Raw genomic sequence first — 25,168 nt, 5'->3', positions numbered from 1 at the left:
TCAGGAAGGAAGGAGGGAGGGATGGAAGGGAGGCGAGGTGACTAGACTGGATGGTGGGCCTTGTCTATAATAATAATAACAACAATAGTATTAGTAGTAATAAAAATAATAATCAGCCCCAAGAAGTCAAGGAGGGCTTCCTACGATTGCAAAGCGGGATGCTGTTCCAAACAACAGACACTGGCTTTGCAGCGTTCAAGCAATCTGAGAAATACATAAAGTATTGTTATGAGTTTGAAGTGTTAAGCTGTGTGCCAGACCCCTCTAGTCCCTGGATCCAACAAGTGTTAGAATTTAATCAAGGCTTCTAATTCTTGGAATAGCCTGACTAGCCTCCTGCAGAGGTGATAGCCTGGGTGAGGGGGAATTAATGGGCTCAGTGTAAGATGGCAAATGGGTGGGACCATCTCCCTCAACAAGATCCTTTTGAGTATTAATGTTGTGAACCCCTCCATCTTAGGCTCAGGTTGTATATATGTATAAATAAACCATATGTCATAAAGACACCACAGTCTCCGCTGTGCCTCATTCCCAAAAGGAAACACGAACCCTGGAACCCCCTGGAATCTCTCACGACTCAGAGATTGGATGGTGGGCAACAGCACTGTATGTAAATTATGTATCCCTTCTAAAAAAAACCCCTCATTTAAGATTTAGAGCTGTGCGAAACACCCACAGACAGAAAGCTGGCTGCAGGAGACCTAGGATATATATGTATGCAATTTGTATAAGATGGTTAGACTAACACTCTTATGCCAACCATAAAAGAAAATAAAAAATACATTCAGTGGCAAAGTGAATTATTTGCCCCAGTTCAAGACCCCAGATCAATCCAGACAGAGCAAAAGAGTTGTAATTCTAGAGGACTGGGTTCATGACCAGTCGAAGGTGAACGAATCTTATGGAACAAATGAGCAACTGTGTGTGCTCATTGCTTGAAAAGCTGATAATGTGTAAATGTCCTGATTTCCCAGACAAGAAACCGAGGTTAATAGCTAATGCTGTTTTCCAAGGCATCCAATGAGTTACAATTTAAGAGAGGGTCAAGAAGATTTTCTAGCCTGTATCTGCTCCAGCCGTTAGTTGCGGCATGTGCAGCATATTCCTGAATTCATTTACTATGGAGTACCGTATTTTTCGCCCCATAGGACGCACCGCCCCCCATAAGACGCACCTAGTTTTTTTTGGGGGGGGGAATAAAGAAAATTTTTTTTATTTCCCCCCCAGGCACGGGGCTGGCACGGGGGGAGCCCGAGCTTCCCCCGACCCCAGCCCCCAGAACAGGCTACTGCCTGCAAGCCTTGCGAGCCCGGCGGGACCTACCGCCGGGCGCGCGAGGCTTGCAGACACCTTCCCGAAGCACGGGCGTCCTCCGGAGGGCGCCCCGTGCTTCGGGATGCAGGCTGCCACCCCAAGCCTCGCGCGCCCGGCGGGACCTCCCGCTGGGCGTGCAAGGCTTGCGGACACCCCCCGAAGCACGGGACGTCCTCCGGAGGGCACTCTGTGCTCCGGGCTGCAGGCTGCTGCCTGCAAGCCTTGCGAGCCCGCGGGACCTCCCCCGCGCTCGCAAGGCTTGCGGATAGCTTCCTGAAGCCTGGAGAGCGAGAGGGGTCGGTGCGCACTGATGCCTCTCACTCTCCAGGCTTCAGCGAAAGCCTGCATTTGCCCCATAGGACGCACACACATTTCCCCTTCATTTTTGGAGGGGGAAAAGTGCATCCTATAGGGCGAAAAATACAGTAGTTCTTTTGAAGTTGGTGAAAGTTTTCCATATATTTTAAGGAGGAAAGCGGGACTCTTAATGTGATTAAACTGGAGCTCAGCATGTACTGAACTTGCTGCTCCTGGCATTCCACATTAAAGACACACACTGATTGGAGGACTAATCTTCATTCTAACGCCTACCCTTAAAAACCCATGCCGTGGTGGAAGGAAAGGAAAAAACACACACATGCATATTTAGAAGAATTTGCTCGTTGTACCAATGGAAAATTGAACTGCAGCAGCACAGTGAAATCCAAGATTTAATCTGGGTTTGGAAAACGGAGAAAGCACAATTGCTGAAGAAAATGCACTGGTTACATAACTGACCAAGCCCAGGCTTAAATCATTAACATGTGATCATGTGCGGTACACTTTCTGTTTCCAACAAACCGTTCTGGGATGCTTTGGAAAGGAAAGCACAACAGACCCACCTCTTTGTGGCCTGTTAATCTTCCTGAATGCATTTGTTTGGTTTCATTTAGTGTAGCAACTTGATGTATTTAGAGCATGAAAGGTGGTTGACCGAGCATGACTTGCAAGATCACAGCAAACATTGTTTTTCTAGTATTAAGCAAAATCCATAGTAAAGACATGAGACCATCTGATCTCAGGTTACTCAGCTAAGGAGAGGGGGGAAAACCCCTCTCCCTCTGCTCCCTGCTGATGCTGCAGATGCCAAGAAGGGACTGGATCTCTTGCTACTTATTTGTGGGATGAAATTGCGTACGGCTGCAACCATATTCACATCTCTGCTGCAGAGGGTGGTGCTAGTACTCAGCAGGGGTCATCTTTGGATCTGGAATCGGTTTCCAACTCCAGGGCTGAGAAACTAAGCACTGGATGTGTACTGAATAAAACATATTGGAAACATTAAAACATAACTTGAAACCATGATATAAAAAAGACAAAAAATTGAAGAATGGCGGGGGAGGGGAAAACCTTATCAAAAATAACTCATCTGCTCTTGAAAGCCTAGGCAAAGAGGTGTGTCGTTGCTAACTGGTGAAAAGAGCACAATGGTGGTGTCAGAAGCGCCACCAAAAGAAGGAAGTTCCTTAAGCAGGGGGCCACCACTGAGAAAGCCTTACCACAGACCTCAGCAGTAACCAGCAGTACCAGCAGAGCCTCTCTTTCTGATCTAACATTCAGTCAGATCTATATGGACTTGGGATCCAAGTTGTTTAGGGCTTCATATGTTAACATAAGCACCTTGCGTTGTGTTATGAGAGAGGGAGAAAAGGAATTATTTCATTTTTCTCTAACTTGCTTTGTATTGTTGTATTGTACAGTGAAAGACAAGTAAGAAACCTTACAGATAAATAACTAAAGCAGAAGCCTAAACCCATATTCTTTTAAATGTGTTTGTGGGAGGGGAGGGTTATTGGTCTGTTTTGTTCTTGTTTTTATTACGTATTTTGAGTTTTTATTTTTTATTTTTATGCTGTGAACCCCCATCATCTGAAAATCTCAGTTCAAATAAATAAAAAACCCTAAGAGATCCAATAAAACAATAAAACCATTTGAAAGACAGCACATTGAAAGACTGAGGAAAGATGAGCAATTGCAAGATTGACTACTCCCTCACATAAAAACACCTATGCACTTCAGGGCAAAGACTATAAGCTGGCCTCTTCTTCTTAAACTAGCTTTCTGTTTTCAGAGGCTTCTGATGTGGGGAGCATTGGTGGTGAATGGTGGGGAAGTACAGCTGATTGTAAACCACATAAAGGGGAGTGGGCCTCTTGCCCCCACATAATACACAGTGGTGTTATTGGAGTCAGGGGGCGCTGCAACTGTATTGTGCAGGCAGATGGCAGCTGACTGGTTAGCAGTGACCCATCATCAGTCTGTGCTGCTGATGTCATCAATTCATGCCACACCTCACTTGCTGCTGCTATTTATTAATCCGCTCTAAATTTATTGTTAAGCTGCTGATGCTGGGAAACATTTGCACAATCCCCCAGAGAATAATTATTTGATCCTTTCTTTCCCCCTTTCGTCTACTTACTGACATAAAATGCATGGACACCCAGAATGAGGTCATGAAGAGAAAGTTAATGCAGTTCAGATGGATGTTTTGAGAAGCTGGTGGTTTACACAGCATGCAGGGCCCTCTAAGTTTGGCATGTTAAAATTCCCCAAATGTGCACCAGGATAATACGGAAACTAAAACAATATTTTATGCAAACATCCCCTAATCTGAACAGTTCTGGCTCTAGGAGGTTATTGCGTTCCCAGAGAATTTGAATATGTTATCCAAAATGAGATGCTAGTTGCAAATAGAGAAAAACGGAGGTCTGACAAAGTGCAGAGCTCCGGAAACACAAGTATAACAAGCAAATAATCAGCTCCAATTTAGCTGCAGGAGGCTATAGACTTGGTGTTTATGGAAGGCCTTGTCAATGCAGCACTGGCTCCATCAGCTATCAAAGCTTTAAATTTAGAATTTAGGTCTTATCTACACTCCCCCTTTACCCTGCTCTTTCTACGCAGAGGTCCGCACTTTTATATTCCGTGTCCAAGCATTTTTCCTTGAACTTTCCCTGTGGAAAACTGCTCTTTAAAGCAAACGTCAGTTTGGGTTTTCTGTGGATTAACGTTTGCTCCGATGGAGCTTTAAAGAGTGGGTTTTCGTGAGGAAAGCTCCAGAGAGAGAGCGAGAGCAAGAGAGAGAGAGAGGTGCTCAGGCACAGAGACACGGACTGTGCCTGGAAAGAGCAGAGGAAAGGTTAAGTGTGGATAAACCCTAAGCAAATTGTTGTGCTATCTAACCCAAACAAAAGAATGCTGAAATTACATTGCTCAGTATTTCTTTATTGTATATCCCTGCCCACCTGCAACATGCCTTCCGCAATACACTTCAGATTTTATCTGGACACAGGTATGGCCAATATCAAGAAAGGGGATGGATCATTAACAGGTCCAGGGTAACTTGTGTGGTGTAAGAGGTGGTGCTCTTGCCATATATTCTCACTAGAAGGTGTATTGTGCAGGTATTGTAAAACAACAACAACAACAACGTTTGTGGGCTGAACTCACCCTTGCTGTGTACAGTTTGTGCTCTGATCAGTGCTGCAGTTTTGGCTAACTCAGCACTGCATGACTAATATTATTAGACATTCTTAAAACAACAACAATGTGCTGCAGCCAAAGGACAATGTCGCAGTGCTAATGCCGCCTAGGCTGATTAATTGAGCAGTTGATGCATAATTTGTCAATATTAAGACTGAATGTTCTGTTGACATCTGTTCCTCATTCCCCTTTGCCTGTGGTGTAAGTACATTAATAGTGGATGTAATACTGCCACCTTCTGGTTGCAGACAGTGGTAGGAGGCCTATAGCGAATAAAAAGTTTGCAATAGCAATAGGATTTGAAATGTCTTACATGTCACCACAGGGAACCCCAGCGAAACCCAGGGCGAGAATCAGAAAATTTTCCAGGGTGTTGCATTGGATCCTATTTTTTTGTTCATGGTCCTTTTATTTATAAGACCATGTAGCTTCCGTGTTACAGTGATTTATTGCACTTATCTATTTATTTATCCCAATGTATCCCACGGTATCACAAAGGAAATCTTTTTGGGTTAGAAGAACAGTAGTTCAAAAAGAACAGTGTCCAGTGGCAGCTGGTAGAAATTCTGGCAAGGCGAGGCTCAAATTATGCTGTGGTTGACCACTTGTGAATACTCATGCTTACATAAACACTGATGGCTACATGTGGCTTGTAATGTTGGAAGAGGCCTTGAACTGAACATACTAATTTTCTTCAGTCTTTCTTTTTATATTTTCGATGGTTTCCTTTAATCCATCTACTGGTGTAGATCCTAATCCCCCGCTGCTGACCTATTTTTGAATCTTCTCAAATACGCCTATATGTCATCAACAAAAATAAAGCTACAATGTCAGAATCAGGCCCTTTTAACTTGACACGGTTTTGTTTCATTTTTTCAAATTAACCTCAGCCTTTAATTTTTTTTTCTTTTGGGGGGGGTGTTTTGTACTGAGTTGAATAGGATCCAAACTGCAGCAGTCTGATTGGTCCTAGAACAATAGGATCCAAACTGCAGCAGTCTGATTGGTCCTAGAACAATAGGATTCAGAATGCAGCAGTCTGATTGGTCCTAGAACAATGCAGCACTATGATTGGTTGGCAGGAACCACCCAATTATGCTCCAGATAGAAGTGAATCCACAGGCTGATTGGCTTACAGTAGAATTCTGGAATTAGCCAATCATGTGCAGCCCATTGTGTAAATAATGTATATAAAGCAGATACTTTGAGGGGACATTCATTCATTCCTGCTCACCACTATGAGCTGAATAAAGAGCATGAAATTACTTTGCGACTCTGAGTATATTTCAGGGGGTGAGGTGGGTGAACAGGATCATCTTCTTCTTCTCTATTTCAACACAGCGATGGCAGCAAAAATTTATTTTCATACGCCTATCTGTGAATCTAAAAGTCCCTCGGCAAGCTTTCACACTCAAGAAAGGATGTGAATTTATGACATCTCCCAGAGGATTCCGGCTCCATAAATTTAATAGGTTGGAACAGCTTTAATCCTTGCTTCCATATGTTTTCTGAAGCATGGGATGATATTGTAGCCGTTTCTCTCCTCATGGGCAGAGCAAAAATTCAAACTAAGGAAAGGAAGACTTTTCCTCTGACAGCATTTGGCACTGTCCTTCGGTTTTTACCATTCTTTGAACCACAAAATGAGCAGCCATTACTAGTATCATACCATTGTTGCTGTTGTTATAATCATGTAGAACCATGTATACAGTTATGTATGCACAGTAACAAACAAAAAGACAGGTCCTTTCTTCATCCGAGGAGGGATGCCAACAGAGAGATGACAGGAACATGGAGATAATGGCAATGGTTTCAGTTGTTGATACTCAATACGAGTTGCAGTGTGGAATAAGAACCAAGGGGTGACGTGAAAGGCTCTGCAGAAATGGTGGGTTTTGAAGGGGCAGCATCACGCAGTTGTCATGGAAGGAAGTTCAAGGGATACAGAGCAGCTAGGAAGAGAGGGTAGAGTTTTTTGAGAAAGCAAGAAGGCCATTGAAAGCTTTGAAAATAAGGGTGATGAGGAGTTGTGTACTGGGAAGGATGTCATATGGTTTCAGAATGATGGAGAGGAATATCAGGCTTCTGAATAGAGGTGAGAGGACCAATGGTGTGGCAATGGAAAGTCCTATTAGGCAGGGGGAAGATCTCCCAGAAAGCAAATTGGGCATTGCTTCACGCCAGTTCCATCTTACTGTCTCTGTCCTTCTCTATTTGATGGTGAAAAGCTGCTATGTCCCCCACACTCATCAATTGAACATGTGTTCTCCGCAGATGAATTGCAAAATTCGGCAAACTGCTATGACAATTAAGAAACGTGGATGCTTTTTGTCAAAGGTCATAAGGACTATTTCACAGGGTTCAGGCCAGTCAAACTCAGAATAGGATTTTTATTTTATTTTTTCGTATCAAAGATAGAGAGTAGTTGTTGAGGATTAGTCACATGCATATTGATTAGGGAATTTGATATGCTTGCCTGGCCAGGAAGGTGGCAGAGGAGCAGCAGGAGAGTCTGCATTTAGAGTTTGCAAAGCCAAGATTTCATTCCTCTGGAGGGTCTTGTACTAGGCACAAAAACAGTTAAATGTGAACAAATCCTTAATATTTGCTGAACTGGCAGTTATGACCAGGATGCCTTAAAGGCTTTCCTCCTCCAGTTTCAAACATGAATTACAAACCACTTGAACAACGTTGAGTGTTGTCATTTGTCCCAAAACCTCAAAAGCCTCAGCCAAAGCCTATCCATCTTGCAAATTATGGAGGGAGAATTGGAAGAACCGAGTGGAGCCAGGGTCTTGGCTATTACTTCCCCATCCTCCGCTCAACTATTTGTGATCCACAGCCAACATTAGTTATAGCTTGGTACAGACTGATTCCTATGGAGAGCGTTTGGAGAATAGGCACCTGGAAAGGGATCCCTATGCCGTTTTCTGTTTCCACCTCAATCATCTTACAGACCTGTGGGGTCTCTCCCAAAAGCTTGTCTTCAGAATTTCAGTTCAGCATAAAGGAGAGAGGAAAAGGTTTCAGTGTATGGATGTTCTGAATGTTATCATAATGATATAGTCATACGCTATATGAAAAACAACCACTCAACAGTTGGACCTTGGTTTAAAAAGACATATGAGATTCACATTTTGAATATGTGATCTTTTTCTTTTGTTTTGCTGCTTTGCATAGTCATATTAGGCACAATATTTTCTTTCTGTGCTGTCTTAAGCTTATTTCACAGCTGAGATCAAGTGTGTTCTTTGCAAAACCCTTATCTATCATAGGCACAGACAAAGGTCTGATGGACACTGTTCATGCCCAGCCCACTGGGGTTGATTGTGGTGCTAAATCCATTTCTTCCAACGAGGGAGCAAACTTTGTTATGAGCACATTTGACACTTGAAATATGGCGACCAAGAGAGAAAATAAACAGCTAACGATGTATCTCAGAATTGTGTAAAATGGTCCCAAGAGGGTTTGACTTACACCGTGGGGGCTGCTGTGCATTTGAGCAGCTGGAGCAGGGGACCCAGCAGCTAACAGGAGGCGGAACCAGGGGTAGCAAAAGGCTGAGTTATCAGTGCTAAGAATCCTCCCAAACATTACCTTCTTCCATACTCAATATCCTTTTTCACAAGGACCACTGTTCCTAAACTGTTTTTCAAACCAGCAAATTTTCAGCTCCCGTACTTTTAATTCAGGCTGTGTACATGCTCCCCTTTGCTCTGTGTTCAGTGCGCTCCCAGCATTGGTTCTGGAAGCAGTATACACAAAATATTAGTCACAATCCATTTCTATACTGTATCTATCCTGTCATTTATTATGTTTTAATGTGTGTTTCCCCCACATTTTTGAATTGAGAAGCAGATGGAAGCTAGCAGGATTGGCACAGGTAACAAAGGCAAGAAGAGGAGTTGTTGCTAAAACCCCAACTTCCTGAAAATATACTATATGGCTGCTATCACTTATTCCTCTACTTTTTATTATGCATTGCAGAGCAAAATCATCAACTATGGAGGAAGCTTCATCTGAGCAAGCTTTAAGAACACAAAATTATGTGATCATCTTGTTTCCAGGATCCTATCTTCCCCACTTAGAGACATCCCACAAGAAAACCCAGCCCAAGAGTTATTAAGTCAACCCAACACATGGTACTATTAGTAGATGACTGGGTGCCTGCCAACAATAATGTCTAAATTGGTTATTTGAGTATAGCCCTGCACTGTTTAAGTAGTGGCTCATTGATAACCACTTGGAGTTTGCCTTTCCTTCTAAGCGGTTTCCAAGAAAGCAGGGAAAAAATGACTTACGACAAGAGAAAGTTCAGGGAGGAAAGTGTTCTTTGCAATGGAACAAATGTTACATGATTCAGAGAGTTTGGGGAGCCAATTCTTCTTGCATTTTAGGGGCAATTTTGATTTTTTTTAATAAAATAAATATTAGAATAGACATAGCACATATCCAGGACACACAAAAGTATTTTGGGTGCTTACTTTTTATTTTTAAATATTCATATTTAATATTCATACTATGGCACCACTCAGTTTTAACACAATTCTCATATTTATCCTGAGCTATATTTTTTCTCCATGAATATTTTATACATTTTGAAACCATTTGTATAGCCATAGCATATATTCCTACGATTAAGTTGCAGAATGTAGTATCTTACTGTGGTGAGTTGGTGGTGATTGCTTTTGAATAGGGCGGTCCAACTTTTCGTGCCAAGTGGGCCACATGAGTACTTTGACATGGAACCCATGGGACACACCCTGCTTTGCCATGCTGGGGGGAGGCCAAAATTTGATGCCCCCCTCAGCCCTTGCACTGCCTTCCGAAAGCTGGGTAAGCAAGTTGCGGGGCTTTGGGAAGGAGGTGTAGGGCTCTGGCAGGGTCATAGAATTCATCAGCCTCCTTTCCAAAACTGGGAAAGCACTAACGAGGCTTTGGAAAGGAGGAAGGAGGACTCCAGGACACTGTCAGAGAACTTATGCCTCCTTCCCAAAACCCAGCACCTCACTTACCCACTTACTTTTTTGGGGAAAGCAGCACGAAGGCTGGAGGGGGATTGTCATGGGCCAGGAGATGGCTTCACCTGCTGAGCATCAGCCTGAAGGAGCAGAAGGCAAAGTGACTCCACCTGCTGCTGATCGGCCTTCTTGTTCCTGATGTGAACCAGCTGGTTCCAGCTTTCTTAAGCAGGGTTTCCAGCCTCAGTTAGTTGCTGGAATGAACATTTGTCATGCCTGGCCAGATCTTGCTTCTTCTTGCTTCTTGTGACCTTGGACCCTCTGCTTTCTTGACCCCCGGATCGTCTGACTACATGAACTGAGATACTCCTGCCCTTAGGACTGGACTGAGCCTTGCATATGGACTCTGCCTCCAGGCCAAGAGTCCCTGAAACTTGGCTGGTTGGCTGGCTACTACCTCCACTGAGCTCTGCCGTGGCTGGCAGCACAGGACTACGGCAGGCATCAAATGTTGCCAACAGCCACCAAAAAAAAGGCCTTGAGGGTCACATGTTGGACCTCATGTTGGAGAACCATTCTTTTTAGAAGTTGTCTTCACTTTCCCAGGGTTCTCAATGATCACCTTAAAATTCTATAATACAGAAGCCTCCCAAACACTCCTTGCCAATGGCATTATGTAAAAAATTAAAGTAGAGCAGGTAGCAACAACCAGTTAGCATAGAAGGGATCTGCCACTGGGAGGATGCAGTCTGGATAAGGCCCTCAAAGTTGGGCGGCACAAACAAATAATGGTTTCCAGTTGTAAAAACAGGGTGGGGTGGGGTGGGAGAAAGGGTGTGTGCAAAGAGATTCCATACACTACCAACAATGGCCCTGCTACACAAAAAAATGAAAATGCTGAATAGATGAGGCAAGTTACAGTGGTACCTCGGGTTAAGTACTAAATTCGTTCCGGAGGTCCATACTTAACCTGAAACTGTTCTTAACCTGAAGCACCACTTTAGCTATTGGGGCCTCCTGCTGCCGCTGCGCCGCTGGAGCACGATTTTTGTTCTCATCCTGAAGCAAAGTTATTAACCTGAAGCACTATTTCTGGGTTAGCGGAGTATGTAACCTGAAGTGTATGTAACCTGAAGCGTATGTAACCTGAGGTACCACTGTATATCCAATCAATCCCTTGCTTATCCCAGTGTTTCCCAACCTTTTTTGGGCAAAGGCACACTTGTTTGATGAAAAAAATCTCGAGGCACACCACCATTACAGCCCCGTGACGTCAGCGCGCAGCGTCACGCCGGGAGGGACGCACGAAAGTGTAAGTTTCAATTTTTTTCCCTCCCCCTTGCCGGGGAACCTCCAAGCTTTGGGGGTGGGGGGGAGGAGGCAGCAAAGCGAGGCAGGAAGGAGAGCGCGGCTTGGCTGGGTGAGCTTTGGCAGGGGCAGGGAATGAGAGCTGCGAGGCGGGCGCTGCGGACGGAGGCGCTGCCCGCCGAGCTCGCAGGCAGCCAGGCAGGCAGACGGCGAGAGCCCCGCGCTGGGCGGCCTCTCCTCGCCGCCGCCGCCCCGCCTCTCGCCGCCCGCCTCGCCCGCCTCCCTCCAGGCAACATCTCGCGGCACACCAGGCAACATCTCGCGGCACACTAGTGTGCCGCGGAACAGTGGTTGGGAAACACTGGCTTATCCTACTACTCTTTCTTTCAATTCCAGTTGCCAGTATCCACCACTAGTCACAGTGCTTGTTACCTGGGTAGCAGGAGCATGATTCAAACTGCTTCATTCAGAGGATGTCCTGGGCCATCTTGCAATGCCATCATATAGAGATTGCCAGAGCCACCCTATTTGCTCGATTGTGTGATTCAGCTTCATAATGAAACCAGCACCATTGTGCAGTAAGGCCTTCACAGCCATAGAGTGTGTGTGTTCAGGCAGAGCACAACAGACAATTAGATAAACATTGTGTACTTTTAAGTACAAAGCCAAAAAGAGATATATAACCTCAGCTATGGGGAACTGCTGGCCCTTCAGATGTTTCTGAACCATACCTACAATCACCTCTGGCCACTGGCCATGCTTGCTAGGGCTGATGGGAGGTGTAGTTTAGAAACATCTGGAGGGCCAAAGGTGCCCCAGCTCTGCTTTAAATCCTAGGGGAAATAATAATTGAAAAGTGTGTGCTACTTCTGCCCAAGCTCATGAACTGGGGGATAGCCATAGAAGAAGAGTTTGGATTTGATATCCCGCTTTATCACTACCTGAAGGAGTCTCAAAGTGGCTAACACTCTCCTTTTCCCTTCCTCCCCCACAACAAACACTCTGTGAGGTGAGTGAGGCTGAGAGACTTCAGAGAAGTGTGAGTAGCCCAAGGTCACCCAGCAGCTGCATGTGGAGGAGCGGGGATGCGAACTCGGTTCCCCAGATTACGAGTCTACTGTTCTTAACCACTACACCACACTGGCTCTCAGAGGGCTGAAGCTGAGCAACACACGAGCTGTTCCCCAACTGGAGAAAGGTGCCCTTTCCTTTTGCTCTGTTCCCCAAATACAACACAAGCAATTACTCGTGCAAGATAAATTAAGACCCAGGATGGAGTTTATCCATTGCTGCCTCTCTGAGCACCCTGTTTTGAAATGTGGCTCACATGGGAGTTCTCCTTGCTTGATTTGGCTCCTTAATTTATGGCATAACAGCATGCGGTAGATAAGAGAATTCCCATTAGGACTTCACAGAGCCCCTCTCCCAATTTTTCTCTGTATATTCCAAGTTAAGGTGGAGAGGGCAAAGCTTTGATGAATAAGGCATATTTTCTCACTAGCTTCTTTCCTTAACTAGCTCAGGTTTTTGAAATAACATGGAATGACCACCGAAAACACTTCTTTGATAGTAGTGAGGAACTTAAGATAAAAAGCAGCTGGGTAGGAGGGTTTCTTTCCTTTTTTTTCTAAGACAAAAGGAAACAACTTTGAACTCGGTAGACAATGTAGTTTAAACCCAAACAGATGTGGCGTAATCTCCTTTTTTGATCCTCTTGTAGGTTTCCTTTTAAAATGCGTACATGTGCGTTGAAATGATGACTTTCAGATGTCTCAACGTAATTTGTCTCTGTTGGAGTATCACCTTGGTACATAGATCATATGTGCCGAATGCTTAAAGTCTTTGAACATGAACTGAAGGGAACCGAGTAGAATTTATGTTGGTCTTTTAGCTCCTTTTTGGTGACCATGTAACAGAAGCAGTATAATCACACTAATGCAGAAAGTTTGAACAATGACACCCACACCCACGTCAATAAATCCTTTTACCTTAAGGCTTTCAGATGTAACTAAGCTAAACTGATCTAAGTTAGAAAATATGACGTTTGAGACCATGAAATGGTAGACTAATGTGCCGTAAACACCCTAGCTTTTCTTGCTTGATTGACATTAGTTAACATGAGGTTTTCCTGTGTGCATGGCTATGCTCTTACCACCCTAGCTACCCCAGTGAGATACCACAATTAGGAATCAACAATGGAACAGATTTCCTTTCAATAGCCATTCCAATGCACTTACATGATAAATGTGGCAATGACACCGTCCTTCTGCGTGTGCATAAATCTACTTCCAACTTCAAAGAGTTGTAGATTCATGGCCTAACCACCTTCTGCAGGGGAGAATATAAAAGACTGGATATACAGAGGAAGTGGCAACAGAAATATGTGGTGCCCAGGTGTGAATAACAATTATAATATCAGAACTGCATGTCTGGGAATGATAAAGTGAAGGAGAAAGTATGAACCCAAACTGGTGGGAAGACTGCAATCAAATTCTCTCTATCCTAGCACTGATATGATGCTGCCTTCAGGCCCAAAGACATCCTTGCTTGAGTTCCAAATACGCTGAGGATCTTTCTTCTGACCTTGGCTTAGCTCCACCAAATTTTCTGTGCTGCAAAATGTGAGTTATGATCTTTAACACCTGTGGCTAAGATTTAGTTAATGCAAGTATAGGAGAATCTTGGAGCCTTTAGAAAAAGTTGTTTATATCTCTGAACATTCCTCTTTCCTGAAAAATTGCTGGTTCACATTTCTCTGCTCCAAATCCATTCAGAGCACACCTAGTCAAAAATTTACATCCTTAGTATTTCAGTACTTGCTCGAAAATCTCTTATGCAAAAATACTGTCACCCTACAATTCTCCTCTCCCTTAATTTTTGACTTGCCATCTTTCTGAAGAAACATGTACTTGTTGAAGAACATCTCCCATGAAATCATTCCTTCAAAGACCAGTCTGGCAAGAAAAAGGACTATTTCAGTGTTTTTTGTTCTTTTTTTTCTTTAAAAATTGGCCAACCTAGATTTTGGTTACTAAACTTCTCAGTGCTCATAATGAACGATTCAGTTGACTGATACACCACACACAAATTCAACCTGTGCTTGGAGAGAAAAGTTAATAGAGCATTCATGGAAGTGTGTGACTCAATAGCCAGTACGCAGCATTCTTATTTACATTTTTATCCCACCCTTCCTTCAAGGAGTCCATTGTTCTCCCCTCCTCATCCATTTTATCATTACAACAAACTTGTTCAGTAGATTAGGTTTAGGGTGTGTGACTAGCCATGATGTCTATGCTCTGTCTCCACAGTTGGGAGACAGCAATGTTTATGAATACCAGTTGCTGGAAACCAAAGGAGAAGAGACTGCTCTTGTGCTCAAATCCAGCTTCCCTGTTTCCCACAGGCATGTGGTTGGGCAGTGTGAGAACAGGACGTTGGACTACATGAGCCATTGGCCTGATCCAACAGGCTCTTCTTAATGTCCTTGTGTTCTAATAACTGGGCCCAAGGTTATCTTGTGATCTTCAGGGCTCAGGAGGGATTTGAACCCAGGTGCCCTTGTTCTGGACTGACATTCTGACCACTACACCACCTTGGCTCTCACTGAAGGTGGTAGCAGACTTCTAGGAAAACATAACATAGACTAAAACAAAAAACCAGCCAGGTTATATTCTTGGGGTTTGTGTTCTGCTGCATAACTTCTCTTTGCCTAAATGAAGCCAAAAGCAACATACTGAAGCTGGAGGAAAGATGAAGCTGACACATTTCTATAAATCACAGAAGTTGTACCTTGACAGAATTCTGTGATACTGTCCTGTGTCGTTCTAGGGCAAATGTCTATTTCCAGCTGCCTGAGAATTCTACATTAATTTCCTAGATGGTGTGTGTGTCTGTGTGTGTTTTAATCCTGTATATGGGTGGAGTTCTGAAATAAACCAGATATTTCCTGCTTTCTCTTACATGTCTAGGTCAAAACTTTAATATCTTTGCCAACACTGTCACTCCAAGCACAACAAACTGATGCTGAGATTTAAGGGGGGGAAACACGCCCCAACCCCTCCAAAAAGAAAATCTCCAGATAATGCTTTCACATGATTCATTGTGAGATAAGAATGTAGTATCTAATAAAGTAAATACAGCCGTGCCCAAAAATGTGATTTAAACAGCTGTTGGCTTAGAAGGGGGGTGGGCAGAAAACCAAAGGCCGTTATTTCTCAGGATCTTGTGGTAGAAAGTTTTGCATTCATGAAGCTTTAGAACATCTCTTCCACCCACCCAGTGAAGCTCAGCTGTAATTTCAAGTTTTCTACTCTTCAAGTTTTATTTAAGCAGCTATAGTTAATGTCCTTCAGATGTTAAGGAACAATACAAGATGTGCTGCTTATAACATGTCTTAGCATATTGCTTAACCAACCACTATGCTAAATATTCCTTAACATAGATTTCCTCCTACTCATCCTGCCTATTTCCTTGGGCTAGGTGGTCTGTGTGCCCTGCCCTGTTTCCTGTAATCAGAATAGGTTGGCATCTTACCCATCACGTGACTGAGGAGAGTGGTCTTATAACCAGGAGCTATATTTGCAATTTTCCAGGACATTTTGCCGATTTCTGCTTGCGGCTGCAGTATTCTGGATATGTCTGTGAAATTCCAGGCGTATGGCAATCCTACTATAAACAATGCATGTACAGAGAGCAGTGGGGTCTTTCCCATGGCCCCCACCACTATGCACAGTCAGGATAATGTATTGGGATGCCCCATCTTGGCCTTCAGGCTTGAACCACCTCCTGAACATGCTGCCTAGATACCACAACAATAGCATCCCATGTGGCCCCAGAAGTGATGGGGAGGAAGTTAAGGTCTACCTGTGTTTTTGTCTTCCACTCCAGCAATAGAGTAAAGGCACTTGCAGCTTTTTCAATGGTCTCTCGTCTCCTTCTGCCCCATATACTGGACATCCTTAGGTGGGAACAGAGAGATGCAGAAAGGAAGCTATAATTTGTAGTAGCTGGATGAGGCTACAGCATCCTTGAAATACCGTTCCTGTTGGGTGATCTCATCAGATACAGTACAAGCACCACCACACCTCGTGAAAGAGGGCTTATTCCTGTAATTCGTTCTTTGTGTATATTTGTAAACAGATACAGCAAACTGTATGCCTGTTGCCTTTGTCCATGGAGTTTTTTTGGCAGGGATACTGGAGTGGCTTGCCGGTTCCTGCTCCAGGTGGACCACGTTTGGTCAAAACTCTCCACTATGACCTGTCCATCTTGGGTGGCCCTGCACGGCATAGCTCATAGCTTCTCTGAGTTATTCAAGCCCCTTCGCCACGGCAAGGCAGTGATCCATGAAGGGGAGAGAAGACTCCCTGGAAAAGACCCTGATGTTGGGAAAGATGGAGGGCACAAGGAGAAGGGGACGACAGAGGACGAGATGGTTGGACAGTGTTCTCGAAGCTACAAACATGAGTCTGACCAAACTGCGGGAGGCAGTGGAAGACAGGAGTGCCTGGCGTGCTCTGGTCCATGGGGTCATGAAGAGTCGGACACGACTAAACAACTAAACAACAACAACAGCAAACTGTGTTAAGTCTCTGGTAGCATCTCTTACCACCCTCAAATTTTGATGACTCTGCACATTTTGTTCTTCTCAGAGTGAGCTCGTTAACATTTGTAAATTTTTATTACTTATTTCCTAGCCAGAACATGGTTAGAAATCCTCCATGGAAGCGAAGAAAGCAGTTTCAACATGTGAGTCTCATCACTCATGAGTATTTCTTATGCTCGCCCCAACAATTTCCTGATAATAATTGTTTCTACTAAAGTTCAGATATTTGGTTTCAATTAAGCTTCTATTGGTTCCAGCCAGATAATCTTCTCCATCACTCTGCATTCTGTGTGATGAAAGAAGTACACCGAATTGCACTTCATCAGCAGCTGAATGTTTAGTTTTAACAGAGCCCCAGGCTACACTATGGTTAATCTAAACATACACATTTTGGACGAGTCAAGTGCTTTATTGTAAGCAATGTGGAAGTGGATGTGTTTGCAGCTGTTCTTCCAAATGGGACCCCAAAGGTGGGCCTGGTGCGCTGCAGGTGTCTCACAGACATCTGCCAACAGTTATAGCTGTTGGAGTCAATGTTACATAAAGGCCTAAGTGGGTTTCATTTCTGGGTGATAACATTATAGCTGGCAGCTCAGTCTTGAAGAAAGATGAAATTCAGTTTGAACAGGTCACTGAAATAGATGTCCAAATGAAGATTCTCTGCCATTACTTCTTCTACTGGTCACTACTGCCTCATAGAATACTTAGGTGTTTTGTTGCTTCAAGAAAATAAAAATTGGTGGTGTTGTGGCTTCAGAAGACCATTTGTGGGTACATGGAGTCCACCTGGCCTATATAGTCTAATTTTAGACAGTTCACAAGTTTCAGACAAGAGACTTTCCAGGTCCTACCTGACCTTTTGCATGCAAAGCTGAGCTACAACTCTTCCTCTGAGCATGTTGTGGATTCTTAAAAACTCCCAGTATATTAGTTATATTTTGCATAATACAAAGAAGAGACAAGAGTTGTGCTTTGAAAACCACCTGAATTAGTTACAAAAGCTGTGCATAGACCTGAATCAAATTTATTTCTGGCTAGCTTGTCACCCTAAACCTTACCTGCTTCACTAGAAAGAAAAGTAGAAGCAGCTACCTTCAATTTGGCACTGCCTTGAAACCTGGATAGCTTGTCCATTAAGAGCACAGGGTGTTCATTGCTGCTCTGTTGATTTATATTGGGAAGCTGGGCATGGAAAGAAGATGTATGAGCAGTGTAAAAGTAAGCAATGCTCTTTGGCAGTAAGACAAATACCTGTTGAAGTGTATGCATGAAAGAGTAAAGGTGCTTCTCGTGCACAGAAGAAATGTTTTAGGTGAATGCACCACATCATCTTTCCATTCTTTTCGAGTGGATCAATATGTAACATCAAATGAGGTTTATTTCATGCAAGTAAATTTTTACACTCTTTGGTAACTAGGCTCTGTTGGACCTGAATAAGGCAATTTGAGCTCTTGGTAAGCCCATCTGCATGCACGCTTGACAAACGCTAACCTTTATTAAATGGACACTCCTAAATTCAGGCTAACATAATTGAAACCAGTAGGAGAATTAAATTATAACTAACCTCATAAAAACGTGTCTTCAAGCAAGGCATGATGCTGAAGAAATTGAAAAATGAAACATGTTGCAAGGTACTCCAGCTACTGCAAGTCTCATTGTTATTTTAGAAATTTGTAGGTGTCAGCCTTCAACTGTAAAAGAATGACATCTTAGGGTGGTATCAATGCTAGTCTTATCCAGTTTTGGGAAACACTTGCCTGTGAGTGCTCCAATTGGAGAACAGCCTCTACCAAAGGTATCATGTGCTTTGAAGACACTCAAACTCAGGACCCAAGGGAGAAACGTGCTAAGAGGAAGGCACGCTTGGCAAATCCACAGCATGATCAACTCCCACCCGGAAACCAATGTCCCCACTGTGGAAGGACGTGTGGATCCAGAATTGGCCTCCACAGTCACTTACGGACTCATTGTTAAAACCCTGTTTATGGAAGACAATCTTACTCGGCTACGAGTGATCGAAGAAGAAGAAGAAGACCCAGTTTAAGTCAACAGACATGACTAACTATTCTAAGTAGGACTTAGCTGATCCTACACACAATAAACTGGCATAAAGCAAGATTGTGCAAGTAAAGTTATGCCAGATCCAAGCTCCATTAAACAGCAAGGCTACTGCTTGCTGAAAACCAGCCTTTAAAATAATATTTGTGTTACTTCATCTTCAACCCATGTTGGGTTGCCCTGTCATGTGACTGAGCTCAATGATCTTGGAGTCCAGACTGACTCTTGCTTCTTTGCCACACCCCTGGAATGCTCTTTCCTCCAGGGATTACACTGGCTTAAGAGCCACCAGGGTCAGCTCTGGGCCCGAGCTGAACCAGATGGAGGCATATCTCCAGCTGAGCATGGGTTGAGGGAATGAAGGCAGTGTAGCCCAGTTGCGCCAAGATCCTTTTGGCTCAGCTGAAGATCCACTGGTTCCTAACCTGCTCATCCTGGTGGATCTTGCTATTGGGTTGCTCCCTACCACCCTTAATTCTGTGACGGTTTAAAACGAAGCCTGGAACATCATGAATGTAACAGCTACCTGTTTCCCCACCTCAAAATGCCAAAATTTTAAGTCAGGTCATGAAATTAAGTTGTTGTTGTTAAATGTCTTAGTCACATTTCTCAAAACAACCCACGGCAACTTACAGAAATGTAAAAGATATGAAAGAAATGTAAACCTGATAAATGTACAGAAGTTAAAACCAAAACGTACACCACAATGAATCCATGTCATACTAAAAACACCCTGCAATGAGCAAAATCAAAACCAGCAGGATATGCAATTACCTAAAAGTAAATAAAAAACTAATGATCTGTAAAAACAGACCATCACATGCCATCAAATGCCTGAGTGCAGAGGCAAGTTTTAACCCATTATCCGTGTCAAACAGGTCTCACTGGGTAGAGCATTCCATAGACACAAGGGCAACAGCTTAAAAGTCCCTCTCCCATGAAAATGTCCAGCACTGAAAAGACTAATCAGTTTGCAAAATCTAGGGCTGTAGGGGGAGAGTTTGTTGGCAGTGGAAGAGAAATTAAAGGATAGAAATACTGCATTTTAAATCCACTCTGGAGAAGAATCCAGAGTTACATGACGTATTAATTTATGCTTAAAAAAATTACAGACAAGTCCCCCTGGCCCCACTCATTGCTTTCTATTTCTTCTTAAAGTGTTTGGATTTGTAAATTGGAAATGAGTTCCCTTCCCAGACTAGATAATGTATTTTTCATAATTAAGATTCTAGTCTTGAGAATTCATGCAAAGAACAAGATATGAAGTTCCACATTACATGCTGTTTTATGTTCATTCAAAAACGTGATATTGAAATCTTCCAGAGGGTCTGGCTGTAATATGTAGAGGCAGACAACTAAACCAAGCATCTTAATTCCCATGAGATTTCAAAGTCTTCAAAGTCACGATGTAAGAAATAGAGGACCACTATTTTCCAGGGGCAGCTATTATTAGCAATCTTGCAGCCATTAAAACATTTCCTTAAAAAAATACACTGCATTATATAAACTGTTGCTTTAATAGTGTCCAGAATAATAATCTAGTGAGCAGTCCAAAGTTTTTGTTTACTTTTATGCAGATTAACTTCCATTATTTTTGCTATACACACACACACCACACTATTTCTAAAAATCTAAAAAAATCTCCCAAAACTTTGAAAACTTCATTGGAACCAATCGACATGTCATAAAAATGTGCCAAGCTTTTTTTTTTTTTAAAAGAGTCATTCTTGATTGAATTGTGCAGTTTCATTTTTTACATTCATTGAGTGAAGTTCTACCACAGTCCAAATGAAGGTTATAGTTCACAGCCACAGAAATATGTGCTGAAGCTTCCATAAATTTTTATGAGATTAGGATTCCCATCCACATTTTACTCATAACAACCATTTCTCACCCCTTTTCAAACTTCAACTCTCTTCAAAAGCAAACGTGGAAGTATTTATGGATACATATTCCAAAAGAAAATGGACGAAGCAATTTTTCCATCGTCTCTGTCGTGAGATGTGGAAAATCTTTTCAAATAGTTTCAGTTTGCCCTTTGATTGCTTTTCCTTTTTTTTTTGAATGGCATGATGCCCGGTGTGTTTTATTTCGTTGATTTCCACCTGCTTTGCGTTAGCAACTGTTGAAAGCTGGAGCATGATTTTGATCGTGACTTGGGAGAGTTAGGAAGTTGATCCATCATACATGGATGGGTTCAGTCAGCAGATCAAACAATTCCTAGGCACATCACTTGTTGCTGAAAGTGAGTTCAATTCCCATAGATTTCCAGATGGATGGAGAAACGCAACAGTGTTCCCTTGTTGAAAGCAATACAGTGGCCCATTAGCAAATATATGTGTGGGTGGCTTCCGTGAACTGTTCTCCCTTTTCTCTCAAATCTCCTTTGTTTTTCTAACTCATGGGGGCAGTAAGATTACCTCAGACGCAGCCTGGAATATTCCCTGAGGGTTGCCTTGGGAGACGGGCACCTTTGTAAAAATAACAGGTGTATCTAGATAGTTTTGGTCCTGGTATCTTCAAAGGGAAACCTGCAAAGCAGAGAGGGAAAATGGCAAATCCTGACTGCTGTTAATTGTTCTCCTTCCATAAAAAAAGCATGGCTTGTCTATAGATTCCGTCTAGTATCTCTTTCCAAATTAGGGACTGGCCCTCTGTGCTTTATTATCTGATGTAGATAAAGCCGCCCGTATCTCCAACTTCAAAGAAGAAACCTTTGGCACTGTCCATTTCAATTAATCACGAGAGAAAAGAGTTTTTAAGTAACTGGAAACATTTATTCTAATGTATGAGAAGATTTCTTACAACTAAGCATTTCTTTTAAAACGCAAGGCCAGCAGAAGTGCTTAGCAAAAAGACTTTCTTATCTTTATACACTTTCATTCTCGCTAATCAGCAGTAACAAAGACGTGGCTAATTTTAGAAGATTTGTATTTGATGTCCCCCTCTCTCTGTGCTATCCTTCATTTCCTTTTTCCTTTTTTTTTGTTAAGAAGAAGGAAAAATAAATAAAGGTAGAAAACTGCAGGATACAAAACAGGAAAATAAAACCCCAGAATTATTGTGTGTAGCGTATGCTCACAGAACTATGCAGTGGTGTATGGGATGTTAGGGGAGGGGTAGTACCTCTTTTGCCCCCACCTGGCACCCAGCTCTCACCTGTGACTCCTAGAAGCTGTCAGCATGCGGCAGTGGCCACGCCCCAACTAAATCAGATGAGGATAGCCAATGGGTCTCAAACCCTCAGTGAGTTAGGGAGTTCCCCTGCAGGCAAAGACAGGCTCCAGCAGATTGAGCAGATGAGAGAAATAGTGGGTCCATTGGTTAAGAAGGTGGTTTCTGCACTTGCTGTAGAGGGAAGTGAAGGGCAGAGGGAAGAGGGAAGTGAAGGGGCTTATCAGCCTGGGAAGGTAGTCCTTCTAGGACAGGGGTCAGCAAACTTTTTCAGCAGGGGGCCAGTCCACTGTCCCTCAGACCTGGTGGGAGGCCAGACTATTTTTTTTTGGGGGGGGGGGAATGAATGAATTCCTATGCCCCACAAAGATGCATTTTAAATAAAAGCACATATTCTACTCATGTAAAAACACCAGGCAGGTCCCACAAATAACCCAGAGATGCATTTTAAATAAAAGGACACATTCTACTCATGTAAAAACATGCTGATTCCCGGAGCGTCCGCAGGCTAGATTTAGAAGGCGATTGGATCCGGACCCCGGGCCTTAGTTTGCCTACCCATGCCTTAGCCTTTCCTTCTCCTGCAGATATCCCAAAAAGCAGCGGCGGTTTAGCAGGCCAGATTTAGAAGGCGATTGGGCCGGATCCAGCTATGGGCCTTAGTTTGCCTACCCATGTTCTAGGAGAAGGAAAACATGATCCTAAACCTCCACTGCTTTGTGGGATATCTGCAGGAGAAGGAAAGGCTAGTGGAAAGCTGATTTAGAGAAGAAAAAGTGAGTTAAGTATGCTTCCTCAGCACCTCTGTTCCAATGCTGTTCAGAAAGCGCCCCCTCCAAAGGCTACTTTGAAATAAATATTATAACATGGTGGAGGGATCAAATCCCAGGTATTGATCATAGCAATCCCACATCATTAAGAGAGGCCTGTTTTCTCAAACTCCTGATGCCATTACTTTTAGGGCAGGTTTACACATTACCCAGTAAAATGCTAGCTGCTGGAAAATGACACCAAGTGGTTCAGATGGGAGGGCAATAGACACTTTTCATGTTTATCTTTCTAATTGTGTGTAGTCTCTCCATGCCAGAAACATCATGTTCCAATGCTGTCATGGAGACTTTTTTGGGGGGCAGAGTCTCTTTGCCAACACTAGCCACCTCAAGAATGTATGGCTCGGGCATGGAAAATCGGCACAAGATTTTGGAGATTACCGAAGATCACTGGCATGCTTTTTCACGTGCTAAAAATGATAGGATTCCTTTCAGATTCTCGTAGACTAGTATTAGATCAGTCTATGGTAGAAAGCTAAAAGTTCCATGTAACATTATACACCACTGACAGGCTTTACTGTTTGCTAAAGTTTCCTGAACCTCTGTACTTACTGCTGCTGTTTTCCCCATTTAGAGAGTGATATACACGAAAATGCTTATTCCAGAAGTGGTAGGACATTTTTTTTTTGTCACTAAGGTATTGAAATTAAATTAGAACAGAGGAGAAATGGTCATTGGCCTGCTAAAGAAGGACCACATACACATGGCTAGAAGATTAGTTAACAACTGGTTTGGCTGCATTACGCATTAGAGACAGAATGCCATCATTTCACTCCTGAGCAATGATACTTTTTCCAGATTGTCAGAGGGGCAGAGGTGTTCTGGGGAAATTGCTTCCTTGACAATGCAACTAGTATTCCATTCTTTTGCCATATATGTGCAAGCAGCTATCTTTCTGGGCCTGAGAAGTATAGTGTGCCAACTTGAAATTGCTTTAATTAAATAACTTCCATCATTATGATGAGCAAAAGAAAAGCAAAAAATATCCAATTTAATGTTGTTTAATTTCAAAGCAGTTAAAAAACCCCTCCAAACAGTAAGAACTTGAAATCTAATCAGTTACTTTTCAGGCATCAGTCCCTGAAAATATATTCTTAAGATTCAACTATCATGATATATTTGCTTGGCATGAGAAGGTGCTTGGATAGGGAACCAGAAATTATGGGGGTCCCTGAATGACATCCACAAGCCCCACCCACTGACTCCTTCCAATTTTAGCTAAATTATACCCCTCCCAAGTATGCTTCTAAAAATAGTAATTAAGGAGGCTGGAACAAGAGGAAGACAGACCCTCCAAGTGTCCCTATTTTCCAGGGACGTCCCTGATTTAGAGAAGCCGTCCTGGTTTCTGATTTGATCCTGGAATGTCCCATTTTTCCTTAGGATGTCCCTAATCATGGTTCATTGAGTGATTAGCATCATGGACTGATGAAGATTGCTGTGAAACCTGGATAATATCTGAAGAACAGGTCTCATCTATTTGGCTTCAATTGATCATTTGGCTTTGCGCTTCCAGCTAACGACCACTTGAAGAATGCTTTTTGGTAACCACTCCTACATTTATTGCTTTGTGCTTCCAGTGGACAACTATTTGTTCCAGCTGTGTTATGACATATTTATCACATACATAACCAGTACAGCAACGAGAGAGACACTGGTGTTAGAATTCCTGCTCTGTGATTGCAGTCATAGGATTGTTGTCTATCACATGACGGTGTATGTTTTGACTCCACAGAGTGGGAAGTGACGGAGACAGGATGTTTGTGTTTCTGTGTTCTGTGAAGTGGGACTATTGCCCTTTGTTCTTTTTCTCTGTGCTGTCTGATGCTAGAGAGAGAGGGAGCCATGTTGCAGTGCTCCGTGTGTGTTTATATGTAAAGAAAGTAGATTAGCCAAAATGCTGAGTTGCTGAGGTCTGTTACGCAAACTGCGAACAATCTGTGGATCCCTAAGTGTGCCGGTGTCTGTTGGCATCGGTTGCTGTGATGTTCGGGCTGAAGAAAGCTTTTGAAGCTCCCGAACGAATGACCAGGAGGGAGAGAACATGCCAGCCGGGCATGTGTCTCTACCAGGGTCCTACTCGAGTGTAGGATGAGCTCCTGACAACTGGTACATTCTATGTTCATGAGTATCTCCAGGCACTTTAGTTTGCTCATTGTCTAGTTGGTTTATGAAGGTATATATTTACGTATTCCGGTAAAATTGTTCTCTATATTCATAAGCCAGTTCTGGTGTTGTTGGTTTGTTGTTCAGTTATTGTTATAACACTGATATTTTTGTGTTCACTTTGTAGACATGACTGTTCATAAGCACAATCTCTCCAATTGTAGAGCTAGCTCAGCTCCTTGGTTTTCTGAGAGCCAGGAACTGCAAGGCGAAAGTGGTGCCAGTGAGGT

The 25,168-nt window shown here is 43.1% G+C and overlaps 1 long non-coding RNA gene across 2 annotated transcripts in view; it reads left to right on the top strand.

The window, feature by feature from the left end:
- The window catches only part of LOC310702195, a 39,512-nt gene extending 14,591 nt beyond the window's left edge, over window positions 1-24,921 (top strand). Inside the window, exon 3 of one of the 2 annotated variants that reach the window (XR_014523344.1) lies at window positions 24,156-24,921. This is a non-coding gene — a long non-coding RNA (uncharacterized lncRNA). Of the gene's footprint in view, window positions 1-8,823; window positions 9,290-24,155 lie in introns of those variants that run through there. The other variant, XR_014523345.1, reaches the window with a different exon arrangement.
- Window positions 24,922-25,168: the final 247 nt, after the last annotated feature.

This window comes from Podarcis liolepis (assembly GCF_965112155.1).
Source record: "Podarcis liolepis genome assembly, chromosome: 2".
Lineage (NCBI taxonomy): Eukaryota > Metazoa > Chordata > Lepidosauria > Squamata > Lacertidae > Podarcis > Podarcis liolepis.
Note: the sequence above shows the minus strand (reverse complement) of the source record. Positions and strands in the feature narration are given on the sequence as shown.